General features: G+C 32.5%; 3 non-coding genes across 3 annotated transcripts; all 3 read left to right on the plus strand.

Annotated features, from left to right (window-relative positions):
* Positions 1 to 12,482: 12,482 nt before the first annotated feature.
* On the plus strand, positions 12,483 to 12,554 carry TRNAP-AGG (transfer RNA proline (anticodon AGG)). Its single transcript has one exon. It is a non-coding gene; the product is annotated as a tRNA-Pro (tRNA).
* A 5,086-nt stretch (positions 12,555 to 17,640) lies between these two features.
* Positions 17,641 to 17,712, plus strand: TRNAP-AGG (transfer RNA proline (anticodon AGG)). Its single transcript has one exon. It is a non-coding gene; the product is annotated as a tRNA-Pro (tRNA).
* A 267-nt stretch (positions 17,713 to 17,979) lies between these two features.
* TRNAP-AGG (transfer RNA proline (anticodon AGG)) lies at positions 17,980 to 18,051 on the plus strand. Its single transcript has one exon. It is a non-coding gene; the product is annotated as a tRNA-Pro (tRNA).
* Positions 18,052 to 19,138: the final 1,087 nt, after the last annotated feature.

The following is a 19,138-nucleotide window of genomic DNA, read 5'->3' on the forward strand; positions in this document are numbered from 1 at the left end:
CAAACTCTGCAGCCATTTTTATATCTTGTCACTGCACTTTCCAAATAAGCACACATAGAAAACTATCGATAGAATCTTACGGAAACATTTTAGTTGTTCTACAAATAAGAGCATACTTATTAAAATTTCAACCGTATTGTGGTATATCAGGAAAACTGCAGGTTCCCTTCTGTCTAGATAGCTTTGAATGTTTTAAAAGAATAGTCTCACTTTGAAACACAAAAAGTTCAAAAATGAAATTGCAAGGTATTCTTTTGCCTTTCTTCTGTGTCTGGAAGCATGATTTGTACATTGCATATGACAAGTCTTTAGCTTCGTCCATGAGAGAAGTCCAAACTCTGTAGGCACTCACAAATCTTGTCCCTGCACTTTTCCTATATGCATACCTTAGAAAACTATCTACTGGACCATAAGGAAATATTTTATTAATTCTACAAATTAATTTTTACATAAATGTATATGGTGTTTTAAAAACAAAAAGCTATTTTCTTAAAATCAATTGAAAAATCCAAAGAAAAATCTTCAGGTAGGTGGCTCGTTGGTCAAGGGGTATGATTCTCGCTTAGGGTGCGAGAGGTCCTGGGTTCAAATCCCAGACAAGCCCAAATTTTCAGATTCTTTGAAATGGTTCCATTATCTTATTGTAGTCAATTTCCTGAGTGAATTTCAACTGAATGTTGTTTTTTCAAAACTCTCAAAATAGATTGTATTTACTAATTTGCACAATTGAATTTTGTTTTTTGTCAAACTGCTAAAATTATTTGTAAGTACTTATCTGCACACAGCATGTGACAAGTCTTGGGTTTTGTCCATCAGAAAAACTCTGCTGGGCATCATAAAACTTTGCACAGCAATTTTCAAGCAAGTATACTTAGAAAATTATTGACTATTAGGAAATATTTTAATTATGCTAATATTTACTCCTTGTACACATTAGTGACTGCTTTAAAATAATATAATTTTCACATAAAATTGGTTAAGATATCAAATAAAACATGCTTACATGATGATTCTATGATTTTTGTTTTGGGCGCGACAGGTCCCTGGTTCAATTCCCTGACAAGCCCTCTCTTTCTTTTTACGGTGCATCTCATGGTTTATATATATCTGATTTTCTCAATTGGCTAAGTCAATAGCATCAACTGAGTTTTGTTTTTGCCATACTCCCAATAGAATTTGTACATACTTATGAATCTTGCATTCATAATTTTATTATTGCCTTTCTTCTCTTTATGCATGATTTACACATAGCTTTTTACAAGTCTTGGGTTTTATCGATCAGACAAGTCCAAACTCTGCAGCCATTTTTATATCTTGTCACTGCACATTCCAAATAAGCACACATAGAAAACTATCGATAGAATCTTACGGAAACATTTTAGTTGTTCTACAAATAAGAGCATACTTATTAAAATTTCAAACATATTGTGGTATATCAGGAAAACTGCAGGTTCCCTTCTGTCTAGATAGCTTTGAATGTTTTAAAAGAATATTCTCACTTTGAAACACAAAAAGTTCAAAAATGAAATTGCAAGGTATTATTTTGCCTTTCTTCTGTGTCTGGAAGCATGATTTGTACATTGCATATGACAAGTCTTTAGCTTCGTCCATGAGAGAAGTCCAAACTCTGTAGGCACTCACAAATCTTGTCCCTGCACTTTTCCTATATGCATACCTTAGAAAACTATCTACTGGACCATAAGGAAATATTTTATTTATTCTACAAATTCAATTTTACATAAATGTATATGGTGTTTTAAAAACAAAAAGCTATTTTCTTAAAATCAATTGAAAAATCCAAAGAAAAATCTTTAGGTAGGTGGCTCGTTGGTCAAGGGGTATGATTCTCGCTTAGGGTGCGAGAGGTCCTGGGTTCAAATCCCAGACAAGCCCAAATTTTCAGATTCTTTGAAATGGTTCCATTATCTTATTGTAGTCAATTTTCTGAGTGAATTTCAACTGAATGTTGTTTTTTCAAAACTCTCAAAATAGATTGTATTTACTAATTTGCACAATTGAATTTTGTTTTTTGTCAAACTGCTAAAATTATTTGTAAGTACTTATCTGCACACAGCATGTGACATGTCTTGGGTTTTGTCCATCAGAAAAACTCTGCTGGGCATCATAAAACTTTGCACAGCAATTTTCAAGCAAGTATACTTAGAAAATTATTGACTATTAGGAAATATTTTATTTATGCTAATATTTCCTCCTTGTACACATTAGTGACTGCTTTAAAATAATATAATTTTCACATAAAATTGGTTAAGATATCAAATAAAACATGCTTACATGATGATTCTATGATTTTCGTTTTGGGCGTGACAGGTCCCTGGTTCAATTCCCTGACGAGCCCTCTCTTTCTTTTTACGGTGCATCTCATGGTTTATATATATATGTGATTTTCTCAATTGGCTAAGTCAATAGCATCAACTGAGTTTTGTTTTTGCCATACTCCCAATAGAATTTGTACATACTTATGAATCTTGCATTCATAATTTTATTATTGCCTTTCTTCTCTTTATGCATGATTTACACATAGCTTTTTACAAGTCTTGGGTTTTATTGATCAGACAAGTCCAAACTCTGCAGCCATTTTTATATCTTGTCACTGCACTTTCCAAATAAGCACACATAGAAAACTATCGATAGAATCTTACGGAAACATTTTAGTTGTTCTACAAATAAGAGCATACTTATTAAAATTTCAACCGTATTGTGGTATATCAGGAAAACTGCAGGTTCCCTTCTGACTAGATAGCTTTGAATGTTTTAAAAGAATAGTCTCACTTTGAAACACAAAAAGTTCAAAAATGAAATTGCAAGGTATTCTTTTGCCTTTCTTCTGTGTCTGGAAGCATGATTTGTACATTGCATATGACAAGTCTTTAGCTTCATCCATGAGAGAAGTCCAAACTCTGTAGGCACTCACAAATCTTGTCCCTGCACTTTTCCTATATGCATACCTTAGAAAACTATCTACTGGACCATAAGGAAATATTTTATTAATTCTACAAATTAATTTTTACATAAATGTATATGGTGTTTTAAAAACAAAAAGCTATTTTCTTAAAATCAATTGAAAAATCCAAAGAAAAATCTTCAGGTAGGTGGCTCGTTCGTCAAGGGGTATGATTCTCGCTTAGGGTGCGAGAGGTCCTGGGTTCAAATCCCAGACAAGCCCAAATTTTCAGATTCTTTGAAATGGTTCCATTATCTTATTGTAGTCAATTTCCTGAGTGAATTTCAACTGAATGTTGTTTTTTCAAAACTCTCAAAATAGATTGTATTTACTAATTTGCACAATTGAATTTTGTTTTTTGTCAAACTGCTAAAATTATTTGTAAGTACTTATCTGCACACAGCATGTGACAAGTCTTGGGTTTTGTCCATCAGAAAAACTCTGCTGGGCATCATAAAACTTTGCACAGCAATTTTCAAGCAAGTATACTTAGAAAATTATTGACTATTAGGAAATATTTTAATTATGCTAATATTTACTCCTTGTACACATTAGTGACTGCTTTAAAATAATATAATTTTCACATAAAATTGGTTAAGATATCAAATAAAACATGCTTACATGATGATTCTATGATTTTCGTTTTGGGCGCGACAGGTCCCTGGTTCAATTCCCTGACAAGCCCTCTCTTTCTTTTTACAGTGCATCTCATGGTTTATATATATCTGATTTTCTCAATTGGCTAAGTCAAGAGCATCAACTGAGTTTTGTTTTTGCCATACTCCCAATAGAATTTGTACATACTTATGAATCTTGCATTCATAATTTTATTATTGCCTTTCTTCTCTTTATGCATGATTTACACATAGCTTTTTACAAGTCTTGGGTTTTATCGATCAGACAAGTCCAAACTCTGCAGCCATTTTTATATCTTGTCACTGCACTTTCCAAATAAGCACACATAGAAAACTATCGATAGAATCTTACGGAAACATTTTAGTTGTTCTACAAATAAGAGCATACTTATTAAAATTTCAACCGTATTGTGGTATATCAGGAAAACTGCAGGTTCCCTTCTGTCTAGATAGCTTTGAATGTTTTAAAAGAATAGTCTCACTTTGAAACACAAAAAGTTCAAAAATGAAATTGCAAGGTATTCTTTTGCCTTTCTTCTGTGTCTGGAAGCATGATTTGTACATTGCATATGACAAGTCTTTAGCTTCGTCCATGAGAGAAGTCCAAACTCTGTAGGCACTCACAAATCTTGTCCCTGCACTTTTCCTATATGCATACCTTAGAAAACTATCTACTGGACCATAAGGAAATATTTTATTAATTCTACAAATTAATTTTTACATAAATGTATATGGTGTTTTAAAAACAAAAAGCTATTTTCTTAAAATCAATTGAAAAATCCAAAGAAAAATCTTCAGGTAGGTGGCTCGTTGGTCAAGGGGTATGATTCTCGCTTAGGGTGCGAGAGGACCTGGGTTCAAATCCCAGACAAGCCCAAATTTTCAGATTCTTTGAAATGGTTCCATTATCTTATTGTAGTCAATTTCCTGAGTGAATTTCAACTGAATGTTGTTTTTTCAAAACTCTCAAAATAGATTGTATTTACTAATTTGCACAATTGAATTTTGTTTTTTGTCAAACTGCTAAAATTATTTGTAAGTACTTATCTGCACACAGCATGTGACAAGTCTTGGGTTTTGTCCATCAGAAAAACTCTGCTGGGCATCATAAAACTTTGCACAGCAATTTTCAAGCAAGTATACTTAGAAATTTATTGACTATTAGGAAATATTTTAATTATGCTAATATTTACTCCTTGTACACATTAGTGACTGCTTTAAAATAATATAATTTTCACATAAAATTGGTTAAGATATCAAATAAAACATGCTTACATGATGATTCTATGATTTTTGTTTTGGGCGCGACAGGTCCCTGGTTCAATTCCCTGACAAGCCCTCTCTTTCTTTTTACGGTGCATCTCATGGTTTATATATATCTGATTTTCTCAATTGGCTAAGTCAATAGCATCAACTGAGTTTTGTTTTTGCCATACTCCCAATAGAATTTGTACATACTTATGAATCTTGCATTCATAATTTTATTATTGCCTTTCTTCTCTTTATGCATGATTTACACATAGCTTTTTACAAGTCTTGGGTTTTATCGATCAGACAAGTCCAAACTCTGCAGCCATTTTTATATCTTGTCACTGCACATTCCAAATAAGCACACATAGAAAACTATCGATAGAATCTTACGGAAACATTTTAGTTGTTCTACAAATAAGAGCATACTTATTAAAATTTCAAACATATTGTGGTATATCAGGAAAACTGCAGGTTCCCTTCTGTCTAGATAGCTTTGAATGTTTTAAAAGAATATTCTCACTTTGAAACACAAAAAGTTCAAAAATGAAATTGCAAGGTATTATTTTGCCTTTCTTCTGTGTCTGGAAGCATGATTTGTACATTGCATATGACAAGTCTTTAGCTTCGTCCATGAGAGAAGTCCAAACTCTGTAGGCACTCACAAATCTTGTCCCTGCACTTTTCCTATATGCATACCTTAGAAAACTATCTACTGGACCATAAGGAAATATTTTATTTATTCTACAAATTCATTTTTACATAAATGTATATGGTGTTTTAAAAACAAAAAGCTATTTTCTTAAAATCAATTGAAAAATCCAAAGAAAAATCTTTAGGTAGGTGGCTCGTTGGTCAAGGGGTATGATTCTCGCTTAGGGTGCGAGAGGTCCTGGGTTCAAATCCCAGACAAGCCCAAATTTTCAGATTCTTTGAAATGGTTCCATTATCTTATTGTAGTCAATTTTCTGAGTGAATTTCAACTGAATGTTGTTTTTTCAAAACTCTCAAAATAGATTGTATTTACTAATTTGCACAATTGAATTTTGTTTTTTGTCAAACTGCTAAAATTATTTGTAAGTACTTATCTGCACACAGCATGTGACATGTCTTGGGTTTTGTCCATCAGAAAAACTCTGCTGGGCATCATAAAACTTTGCACAGCAATTTTCAAGCAAGTATACTTAGAAAATTATTGACTATTAGGAAATATTTTATTTATGCTAATATTTCCTCCTTGTACACATTAGTGACTGCTTTAAAATAATATAATTTTCACATAAAATTGGTTAAGATATCAAATAAAACATGCTTACATGATGATTCTATGATTTTCGTTTTGGGCGTGACAGGTCCCTGGTTCAATTCCCTGACGAGCCCTCTCTTTCTTTTTACGGTGCATCTCATGGTTTATATATATATGTGATTTTCTCAATTGGCTAAGTCAATAGCATCAACTGAGTTTTGTTTTTGCCATACTCCCAATAGAATTTGTACATACTTATGAATCTTGCATTCATAATTTTATTATTGCCTTTCTTCTCTTTATGCATGATTTACACATAGCTTTTTACAAGTCTTGGGTTTTATTGATCAGACAAGTCCAAACTCTGCAGCCATTTTTATATCTTGTCACTGCACTTTCCAAATAAGCACACATAGAAAACTATCGATAGAATCTTACGGAAACATTTTAGTTGTTCTACAAATAAGAGCATACTTATTAAAATTTCAACCGTATTGTGGTATATCAGGAAAACTGCAGGTTCCCTTCTGTCTAGATAGCTTTGAATGTTTTAAAAGAATAGTCTCACTTTGAAACACAAAAAGTTCAAAAATGAAATTGCAAGGTATTCTTTTGCCTTTCTTCTGTGTCTGGAAGCATGATTTGTACATTGCATATGACAAGTCTTTAGCTTCGTCCATGAGAGAAGTCCAAACTCTGTAGGCACTCACAAATCTTGTCCCTGCACTTTTCCTATATGCATACCTTAGAAAACTATCTACTGGACCATAAGGAAATATTTTATTAATTCTACAAATTAATTTTTACATAAATGTATATGGTGTTTTAAAAACAAAAAGCTATTTTCTTAAAATCAATTGAAAAATCCAAAGAAAAATCTTCAGGTAGGTGGCTCGTTCGTCAAGGGGTATGATTCTCGCTTAGGGTGCGAGAGGTCCTGGGTTCAAATCCCAGACAAGCCCAAATTTTCAGATTCTTTGAAATGGTTCCATTATCTTATTGTAGTCAATTTCCTGAGTGAATTTCAACTGAATGTTGTTTTTTCAAAACTCTCAAAATAGATTGTATTTACTAATTTGCACAATTGAATTTTGTTTTTTGTCAAACTGCTAAAATTATTTGTAAGTACTTATCTGCACACAGCATGTGACAAGTCTTGGGTTTTGTCCATCAGAAAAACTCTGCTGGGCATCATAAAACTTTGCACAGCAATTTTCAAGCAAGTATACTTAGAAAATTATTGACTATTAGGAAATATTTTAATTATGCTAATATTTACTCCTTGTACACATTAGTGACTGCTTTAAAATAATATAATTTTCACATAAAATTGGTTAAGATATCAAATAAAACATGCTTACATGATGATTCTATGATTTTCGTTTTGGGCGCGACAGGTCCCTGGTTCAATTCCCTGACAAGCCCTCTCTTTCTTTTTACGGTGCATCTCATGGTTTATATATATCTGATTTTCTCAATTGGCTAAGTCAAGAGCATCAACTGAGTTTTGTTTTTGCCATACTCCCAATAGAATTTGTACATACTTATGAATCTTGCATTCATAATTTTATTATTGCCTTTCTTCTCTTTATGCATGATTTACACATAGCTTTTTACAAGTCTTGGGTTTTATCGATCAGACAAGTCCAAACTCTGCAGCCATTTTTATATCTTGTCACTGCACATTCCAAATAAGCACACATAGAAAACTATCGATAGAATCTTACGGAAACATTTTAGTTGTTCTACAAATAAGAGCATACTTATTAAAATTTCAACCGTATTGTGGTATATCAGGAAAACTGCAGGTTCCCTTCTGTCTAGATAGCTTTGAATGTTTTAAAAGAATAGTCTCACTTTGAAACACAAAAAGTTCAAAAATGAAATTGCAAGGTATTCTTTTGCCTTTCTTCTGTGTCTGGAAGCATGATTTGTACATTGCATATGACAAGTCTTTAGCTTCGTCCATGAGAGAAGTCCAAACTCTGTAGGCACTCACAAATCTTGTCCCTGCACTTTTCCTATATGCATACCTTAGAAAACTATCTACTGGACCATAAGGAAATATTTTATTTATTCTACAAATTCATTTTTACATAAATGTATATGGTGTTTTAAAAACAAAAAGCTATTTTCTTAAAATCAATTGGAAAAATCCAAAGAAAAATCTTTAGGTAGGTGGCTCGTTGGTCAAGGGTTATGATTCTCGCTTAGGGTGCGAGAGGTCCTGGGTTCAAATCCCAGACAAGCCCAAATTTTCAGATTCTTTGAAATGGTTCCATTATCTTATTGTAGTCAATTTCCTGAGTGAATTTCAACTGAATGTTGTTTTTTCAAAACTCTCAAAATAGATTGTATTTACTAATTTGCACAATTGAATTTTGTTTTTTGTCAAACTGCTAAAATTATTTGTAAGTACTTATCTGCACACAGCATGTGACATGTCTTGGGTTTTGTCCATCAGAAAAACTCTGCTGGGCATCATAAAACTTTGCACAGCAATTTTCAAGCAAGTATACTTAGAAAATTATTGACTATTAGGAAATATTTTATTTATGCTAATATTTCCTCCTTGTACACATTAGGGACTGCTTTAAAATAATATAATTTTCACATAAAATTGGTTAAGATATCAAATAAAACATGCTTACATGATGATTCTATGATTTTCGTTTTGGGCGTGACAGGTCCCTGGTTCAATTCCCTGACGAGCCCTCTCTTTCTTTTTACGGTGCATCTCATGGTTTATATATATATATGATTTTCTCAATTGGCTAAGTCAATAGCATCAACTGAGTTTTGTTTTTGCCATACTCCCAATAGAATTTGTACATACTTATGAATCTTGCATTCATAATTTTATTATTGCCTTTCTTCTCTTTATGCATGATTTACACATAGCTTTTTACAAGTCTTGGGTTTTATCGATCAGACAAGTCCAAACTCTGCAGCCATTTTTATATCTTGTCACTGCACTTTCCAAATAAGCACACATAGAAAACTATCGATAGAATCTTACGGAAACATTTTAGTTGTTCTACAAATAAGAGCATACTTATTAAAATTTCAACCGTATTGTGGTATATCAGGAAAACTGCAGGTTCCCTTCTGTCTAGATAGCTTTGAATGTTTTAAAAGAATAGTCTCACTTTGAAACACAAAAAGTTCAAAAATGAAATTGCAAGGTATTCTTTTGCCTTTCTTCTGTGTCTGGAAGCATGATTTGTACATTGCATATGACAAGTCTTTAGCTTCGTCCATGAGAGAAGTCCAAACTCTGTAGGCACTCACAAATCTTGTCCCTGCACTTTTCCTATATGCATACCTTAGAAAACTATCTACTGGACCATAAGGAAATATTTTATTAATTCTACAAATTAATTTTTACATAAATGTATATGGTGTTTTAAAAACAAAAAGCTATTTTCTTAAAATCAATTGAAAAATCCAAAGAAAAATCTTCAGGTAGGTGGCTCGTTGGTCAAGGGGTATGATTCTCGCTTAGGGTGCGAGAGGTCCTGGGTTCAAATCCCAGACAAGCCCAAATTTTCAGATTCTTTGAAATGGTTCCATTATCTTATTGTAGTCAATTTCCTGAGTGAATTTCAACTGAATGTTGTTTTTTCAAAACTCTCAAAATAGATTGTATTTACTAATTTGCACAATTGAATTTTGTTTTTTGTCAAACTGCTAAAATTATTTGTAAGTACTTATCTGCACACAGCATGTGACATGTCTTGGGTTTTGTCCATCAGAAAAACTCTGCTGGGCATCATAAAACTTTGCACAGCAATTTTCAAGCAAGTATACTTAGAAAATTATTGACTATTAGGAAATATTTTATTTATGCTAATATTTCCTCCTTGTACACATTAGGGACTGCTTTAAAATAATATAATTTTCACATAAAATTGGTTAAGATATCAAATAAAACATGCTTACATGATGATTCTATGATTTTCGTTTTGGGCGTGACAGGTCCCTGGTTCAATTCCCTGACGAGCCCTCTCTTTCTTTTTACGGTGCATCTCATGGTTTATATATATATCTGATTTTCTCAATTGGCTAAGTCAATAGCATCAACTGAGTTTTGTTTTTGCCATACTCCCAATAGAATTTGTACATACTTATGAATCTTGCATTCATAATTTTATTATTGCCTTTCTTCTCTTTATGCATGATTTACACATAGCTTTTTACAAGTCTTGGGTTTTATCGATCAGACAAGTCCAAACTCTGCAGCCATTTTTATATCTTGTCACTGCACTTTCCAAATAAGCACACATAGAAAACTATCGATAGAATCTTACGGAAACATTTTAGTTGTTCTACAAATAAGAGCATACTTATTAAAATTTCAACCGTATTGTGGTATATCAGGAAAACTGCAGGTTCCCTTCTGTCTAGATAGCTTTGAATGTTTTAAAAGAATAGTCTCACTTTGAAACACAAAAAGTTCAAAAATGAAATTGCAAGGTATTCTTTTGCCTTTCTTCTGTGTCTGGAAGCATGATTTGTACATTGCATATGACAAGTCTTTAGCTTCGTCCATGAGAGAAGTCCAAACTCTGTAGGCACTCACAAATCTTGTCCCTGCACTTTTCCTATATGCATACCTTAGAAAACTATCTACTGGACCATAAGGAAATATTTTATTAATTCTACAAATTAATTTTTACATAAATGTATATGGTGTTTTAAAAACAAAAAGCTATTTTCTTAAAATCAATTGAAAAATCCAAAGAAAAATCTTCAGGTAGGTGGCTCGTTGGTCAAGGGGTATGATTCTCGCTTAGGGTGCGAGAGGTCCTGGGTTCAAATCCCAGACAAGCCCAAATTTTCAGATTCTTTGAAATGGTTCCATTATCTTATTGTAGTCAATTTCCTGAGTGAATTTCAACTGAATGTTGTTTTTTCAAAACTCTCAAAATAGATTGTATTTACTAATTTGCACAATTGAATTTTGTTTTTTGTCAAACTGCTAAAATTATTTGTAAGTACTTATCTGCACACAGCATGTGACAAGTCTTGGGTTTTGTCCATCAGAAAAACTCTGCTGGGCATCATAAAACTTTGCACAGCAATTTTCAAGCAAGTATACTTAGAAAATTATTGACTATTAGGAAATATTTTAATTATGCTAATATTTACTCCTTGTACACATTAGTGACTGCTTTAAAATAATATAATTTTCACATAAAATTGGTTAAGATATCAAATAAAACATGCTTACATGATGATTCTATGATTTTCGTTTTGGGCGCGACAGGTCCCTGGTTCAATTCCCTGACAAGCCCTCTCTTTCTTTTTACGGTGCATCTCATGGTTTATATATATCTGATTTTCTCAATTGGCTAAGTCAATAGCATCAACTGAGTTTTGTTTTTGCCATACTCCCAATAGAATTTGTACATACTTATGAATCTTGCATTCATAATTTTATTATTGCCTTTCTTCTCTTTATGCATGATTTACACATAGCTTTTTACAAGTCTTGGGTTTTATCGATCAGACAAGTCCAAACTCTGCAGCCATTTTTATATCTTGTCACTGCACATTCCAAATAAGCACACATAGAAAACTATCGATAGAATCTTACGGAAACATTTTAGTTGTTCTACAAATAAGAGCATACTTATTAAAATTTCAACCGTATTGTGGTATATCAGGAAAACTGCAGGTTCCCTTCTGTCTAGATAGCTTTGAATGTTTTAAAAGAATAGTCTCACTTTGAAACACAAAAAGTTCAAAAATGAAATTGCAAGGTATTCTTTTGCCTTTCTTCTGTGTCTGGAAGCATGATTTGTACATTGCATATGACAAGTCTTTAGCTTCGTCCATGAGAGAAGTCCAAACTCTGTAGGCACTCACAAATCTTGTCCCTGCACTTTTCCTATATGCATACCTTAGAAAACTATCTACTGGACCATAAGGAAATATTTTATTTATTCTACAAATTCATTTTTACATAAATGTATATGGTGTTTTAAAAACAAAAAGCTATTTTCTTAAAATCAATTGGAAAAATCCAAAGAAAAATCTATAGGTAGGTGGCTCGTTGGTCAAGGGGTATGATTCTCGCTTAGGGTGCGAGAGGTCTTGGGTTCAAATCCCAGACAAGCCCAAATTTTCAGATTCTTTGAAATGGTTCCATTATCTTATTGTAGTCAATTTCCTGAGTGAATTTCAACTGAATGTTGTTTTTTCAAAACTCTCAAAATAGATTGTATTTACTAATTTGCACAATTGAATTTTGTGTATTGTTACCATAAGGAAATATTTTATTTATTCTACAAATTAATTTTTACATAAATGTATATGGTGTTTTAAAAACAAAAAGCTATTTTCTTAAAATCAATTGAAAAATCCAAAGAAAAATATTCAGGTAGGTGGCTTGTTGGTCTAGGGGTATGATTCTCGCTTAGGGTGCGAGAGGTCCTGGATTCAAATCCCAGACAAGCCCAAATTTTCAGATTCTTTGAAATGGTTCCATTATCTTATTGTAGTCAATTTCCTGAGTGAATTTCAACTGAATGTTGTTTTTCAAAACTCTCAAAATAGATTGTATTTACTAATTTGCACAATTGAATTTTGTTTTTTGTCAAACTGCTAAAATTATTTGTAAGTACTTATCTGCACACAGCATGTGACATGTCTTGGGTTTTGTCCATCAGAAAAACTCTGTTGGGCATCATAAAACTTTGCACAGCAATTTTCAAGCAAGTATACTTAGAAAATTATTGACTATTAGGAAATATTTTATTTATGCTAATATTTCCTCCTTGTACACATTAGTGACTGCTTTAAAATAATATAATTTTCACATAAAATTGGTTAAGATATCAAATAAAACATGCTTACATGATGATTCTATGATTTTCGTTTTGGGCGCGACAGGTCCCTGGTTCAATTCCCTGACGAGCCCTCTCTTTCGTTTTACGGTGCATCTCATGGTTTATATATATCTGATTTTCTCAATTGGCTAAGTCAATAGCATCAACTGAGTTTTGTTTTTGCCATACTCCCAATAGAATTTGTACATACTTATGAATCTTGCATTCATAATTTTATTATTGCCTTTCTTCTCTTTATGCATGATTTACACATAGCTTTTTACAAGTCTTGGGTTTTATCGATCAGACAAGTCCAAACTCTGCAGCCATTTTTATATCTTGTCACTGCACTTTCCAAATAAGCACACATAGAAAACTATCGATAGAATCTTACGGAAACATTTTAGTTGTTCTACAAATAAGAGCATACTTATTAAAATTTCAACCGTATTGTGGTATATCAGGAAAACTGCAGGTTCCCTTCTGTCTAGATAGCTTTGAATGTTTTAAAAGAATAGTCTCACTTTGAAACACAAAAAGTTCAAAAATGAAATTGCAAGGTATTCTTTTGCCTTTCTTCTGTGTCTGGAAGCATGATTTGTACATTGCATATGACAAGTCTTTAGCTTCGTCCATGAGAGAAGTCCAAACTCTGTAGGCACTCACAAATCTTGTCCCTGCACTTTTCCTATATGCATACCTTAGAAAACTATCTACTGGACCATAAGGAAATATTTTATTAATTCTACAAATTAATTTTTACATAAATGTATATGGTGTTTTAAAAACAAAAAGCTATTTTCTTAAAATCAATTGAAAAATCCAAAGAAAAATCTTCAGGTAGGTGGCTCGTTGGTCAAGGGGTATGATTCTCGCTTAGGGTGCGAGAGGTCCTGGGTTCAAATCCCAGACAAGCCCAAATTTTCAGATTCTTTGAAATGGTTCCATTATCTTATTGTAGTCAATTTCCTGAGTGAATTTCAACTGAATGTTGTTTTTTCAAAACTCTCAAAATAGATTGTATTTACTAATTTGCACAATTGAATTTTGTTTTTTGTCAAACTGCTAAAATTATTTGTAAGTACTTATCTGCACACAGCATGTGACAAGTCTTGGGTTTTGTCCATCAGAAAAACTCTGCTGGGCATCATAAAACTTTGCACAGCAATTTTCAAGCAAGTATACTTAGAAAATTATTGACTATTAGGAAATATTTTAATTATGCTAATATTTCCTCCTTGTACACATTAGTGACTGCTTTAAAATAATATAATTTTCACATAAAATTGGTTAAGATATCAAATAAAACATGCTTACATGATGATTCTATGATTTTCGTTTTGGGCGCGACAGGTCCCTGGTTCAATTCCCTGACAAGCCCTCTCTTTCTTTTTACGGTGCATCTCATGGTTTATATATATCTGATTTTCTCAATTGGCTAAGTCAATAGCATCAACTGAGTTTTGTTTTTGCCATACTCCCAATAGAATTTGTACATACTTATGATTCTTGCATTCATAATTTTATTATTGCCTTTCTTCTCTTTATGCATGATTTACACATAGCTTTTTACAAGTCTTGGGTTTTATCGATCAGACAAGTCCAAACTCTGCAGCCATTTTTATATCTTGTCACTGCACATTCCAAATAAGCACACATAGAAAACTATCGATAGAATCTTACGGAAACATTTTAGTTGTTCTACAAATAAGAGCATACTTATTAAAATTTCAACCGTATTGTGGTATATCAGGAAAACTGCAGGTTCCCTTCTGTCTAGATAGCTTTGAATGTTTTAAAAGAATAGTCTCACTTTGAAACACAAAAAGTTCAAAAATGAAATTGCAAGGTATTCTTTTGCCTTTCTTCTGTGTCTGGAAGCATGATTTGTACATTGCATATGACAAGTCTTTAGCTTCGTCCATGAGAGAAGTCCAAACTCTGTAGGCACTCACAAATCTTGTCCCTGCACTTTTCCTATATGCATACCTTAGAAAACTATCTACTGGACCATAAGGAAATATTTTATTTATTCTACAAATTCATTTTACATAAATGTATATGGTGTTTTAAAAACAGAAAGCTATTTTCTTAAAATCAATTGGAAAAATCCAAAGAAAAATCTTTAGGTAGGTGGCTCGTTGGTCAAGGGGTATGATTCTCGCTTAGGATGCAAGAGGTCCTGGGTTCAAATCCCAGACAAGCCCAAATTTTCAGATTCTTTGAAATGGTTCCATTATCTTATTGTAGTCAATTTCCTGAGTGAATTTCAACTGAATGTTGTTTTTTCAAAACTCTCAAAATAGATTGTATTTACTAATTTGCACAATTGAATTTTGTTTTTTGTCAAACTGCTAAAATTATTTGTAAGTACTTATCTGCACACAGCATGTGACATGTCTTGGGTTTTGTCCATCAGAAAAACTCTGCTGGGCATCATAAAACTTTGCACAGCAATTTTCAAGCAAGTATACTTAGAAAATTATTGACTATTAGGAAATATTTTATTTATGCTAATATTTCCTCCTTGTACACATTAGTGACTGCTTTAAAATAATATAATTTTCACATAAAATTGGTTAAGATATCAAATAAAACATGCTTACATGATGATTCTATGATTTTCGTTTTGGGCGCGACAGGTCCCTGGTTCAATTCCCTGACGAGCCCTCTCTTTCATTTTACGGTGCATCTCATGGTTTATATATATCTGATTTTCTCAATTGGCTAAGTCAATAGCATCAACTGAGTTTTGTTTTTGCCATACTCCCAATAGAATTTGTACATACTTATGAATCTTGCATTCATAATTTTATTATTGCCTTTCTTCTATTTATGCATGATTTACACATAGCTTTTTACAAGTCTTGGGTTTTATCGATCAGACAAGTCCAAACTCTGCAGCCATTTTTATATCTTGTCACTGCACTTTCCAAATAAGCACACATAGAAAACTATCAATAGAATCTTACGGAAACATTTTAGTTGTTCTACAAATAAGAGCATACTTATTAAAATTTCAACCGTATTGTGGTATATCAGGAAAACTGCAGGTGCCCTTCTGTCTAGATAGCTTTGAATGTTTTAAAAGAATAGTCTCACTTTGAAACACAAAAAGTTCAAAAATGAAATTGCAAGGTATTCTTTTGCCTTTCTTCTGTGTCTGGAAGCATGATTTGTACATTGCATATGACAAGTCTTTAGCTTCGTCCATGAGAGAAGTCCAAACTCTGTAGGCACTCACAAATCTTGTCCCTGCACTTTTCCTATATGCATACCTTAGAAAACTATCTACTGGACCATAAGGAAATATTTTATTTATTCTACAAATTCATTTTTACATAAATGTATATGGTGTTTTAAAAACAAAAAGCTATTTTATTAAAATCAATTGGAAAAATCCAAAGAAAAATCTTTAGGTAGGTGGCTCGTTGGTCAAGGGGTATGATTCTCGCTTAGGGTGCGAGAGGTTCTGGGTTCAAATCCCAGACAAGCCCAAATTTTCAGATTCTTTGAAATGGTTCCATTATCTTATTGTAGTCAATTTCCTGAGTGAATTTCAACTGAATGTTGTTTTTTCAAAACTCTCAAAATAGATTGTATTTACTAATTTGCACAATTGAATTTTGTTTTTTGTCAAACTGCTAAAATTATTTGTAAGTACTTATCTGCACACAGCATGTGACATGTCTTGGGTTTTGTCCATCAGAAAAACTCTGCTGGGCATCATAAAACTTTGCACAGCAATTTTCAAGCAAGTATACTTAGAAAATTATTGACTATTAGGAAATATTTTATTTATGCTAATATTTCCTCCTTGTACACATTAGTGACTGCTTTAAAATAATATAATTTTCACATAAAATTGGTTAAGATATCAAATAAAACATGCTTACATGATGATTCTATGATTTTCGTTTTGGGCGCGACAGGTCCCTGGTTCAATTCCCTGACGAGCCCTCTCTTTCGTTTTACGGTGCATCTCATGGTTTATATATATATCTGATTTTCTCAATTGGCTAAGTCTATAGCATCAACTGAGTTTTGTTTTTGCCATACTCCCAATAGAATTTGTACATACTTATGAATCTTGCATTCATAATTTTATTATTGCCTTTCTTCTCTTTATGCATGATTTACACATAGCTTTTTACAAGTCTTGGGTTTTATCGATCAGACAAGTCCAAACTCTGCAGCCATTTTTATATCTTGTCACTGCACTTTCCAAATAAGCACACATAGAAAACTATCGATAGAATCTTACGGAAACATTTTAGTTGTTCTACAAATAAGAGCATACTTATTAAAATTTCAACCGTATTGTGGTATATCAGGAAAACTGCAGGTTCCCTTCTGTCTAGATAGCTTTGAATGTTTTAAAAGAATAGTCTCACTTTGAAACACAAAAAGTTCAAAAATGAAATTGCAAGGTATTCTTTTGCCTTTCTTCTGTGTCTGGAAGCATGATTTGTACATTGCATATGACAAGTCTTTAGCTTCGTCCATGAGAGAAGTCCAAACTCTGTAGGCACTCACAAATCTTGTCCCTGCACTTTTCCTATATGCATACCTTAGAAAACTATCTACTGGACCATAAGGAAATATTTTATTTATTCTACAAATTAATTTTTACATAAATGTATATGGTGTTTTAAAAACAAAAAGCTATTTTCTTAAAATCAATTGAAAAATCCAAAGAAAAATATTCAGGTAGGTGGCTCGTTGGTCTAGGGGTATGATTCTCGCTTAGGGTGCGAGAGGTCCTGGGTTCAAATCCCAGACGAGCCCAAATTTTCAGATTCTTTGAAATGGTTCTATTATCTTATTGTAGTCAATTTCCTGAGTGAATTTCAACTGAATGTTGTTTTTTCAAAACTCTCAAAATAGATTGTATTTACTAATTTGCACAATTGAATTTTGTGTATTGTTACCATAAGGAAATATTTTATTTATTCTACAAATTAATTTTTACATAAATGTATATGGTGTTTTAAAAACAAAAAGCTATTTTCTTAAAATCAATTGAAAAATCCAAAGAAAAATATTCAGGTAGGTGGCTCGTTGGTCTAGGGGTATGATTCTCGCTTAGGGTGCGAGAGGTCCTGGGTTCAAATCCCGGACGAGCCCAAATTTTCAGATTCTTTGAAATGGTTCTATTATATTATTGTAGTCAATTTCCTGAGTGAATTTCAACTGAATGTTGTTTTTTCAAAACTCTCAAAATAGATTGTATTTACTAATTTGCACAATTGAATTTTGTGTATTGTTACCATAAGGAAATATTTTATTTATTCTACAAATTAATTTTTACATAAATGTATATGGTGTTTTAAAAACAAAAAGCTATTTTCTTAAAATCAATTGAAAAATCCAAAGAAAAATATTCAGGTAGGTGGCTTGTTGGTCTAGGAGTATGATTCTCGCTTAGGGTGCGAGAGGTCCCGGCTTCAAATCCCGGACGAGCCCAAATTTTCAGATTCTTTGAAATGGTTCTATTATCTTGTTGTTTTTTCAAAACTCTCAAAATAGATTGTATTTACTAATTTGCACAATTGAATTTTGTTTTTTGTCAAACTGCTAAAATTATTTGTAAGTACTTATCTGCACACAGCATGTGACAAGTCTTGGGTTTTGTCCATCAGAAAAACTCTGCTGGGCATCATAAAACTTTGCACAGCAATTTTCAAGCAAGTATACTTAGAAAATTATTGACTATTAGGAAATATTTTATTTATGCTAATATTTCCTCCTTGTACACATTAGTGACTGCTTTAAAATAATATAATTTTCACATAAAATTGGTTAAGATATCAAATAAAACATGCTTACATGATGATTCTATGACTTTCGTTTTGGGCGCGACAGGTCCCTGGTTCAATTCCCTGACGAGCCCTCTCTTTCTTTTTACGGTGCATCTCATGGTTTATATATATCTGATTTTCTCAATTGGCTAAGTCAATAGCATCAACTGAGTTTTGTTTTTGCCATACTCCCAATAGAATTTGTACATACTTATGAATCTTGCATTCATAATTTTATTATTGCCTTTCTTCTCTTTATGCATGATTTACACATAGCTTTTTACAAGTCTTGGGTTTTATCGATCAGACAAGTCCAAACTCTGCAGCCATTTTTATATCTTGTCACTGCACATTCCAAATAAGCACACATAGAAAACTATCGATAGAATCTTACGGAAACATTTTAGTTGTTC

This window comes from Taudactylus pleione, unplaced genomic scaffold (genome assembly GCF_031769625.1).
Source record: "Taudactylus pleione unplaced genomic scaffold, aTauple2 ptg000317l, whole genome shotgun sequence".
Taxonomy (NCBI): Eukaryota; Metazoa; Chordata; class Amphibia; order Anura; family Myobatrachidae; genus Taudactylus; species Taudactylus pleione.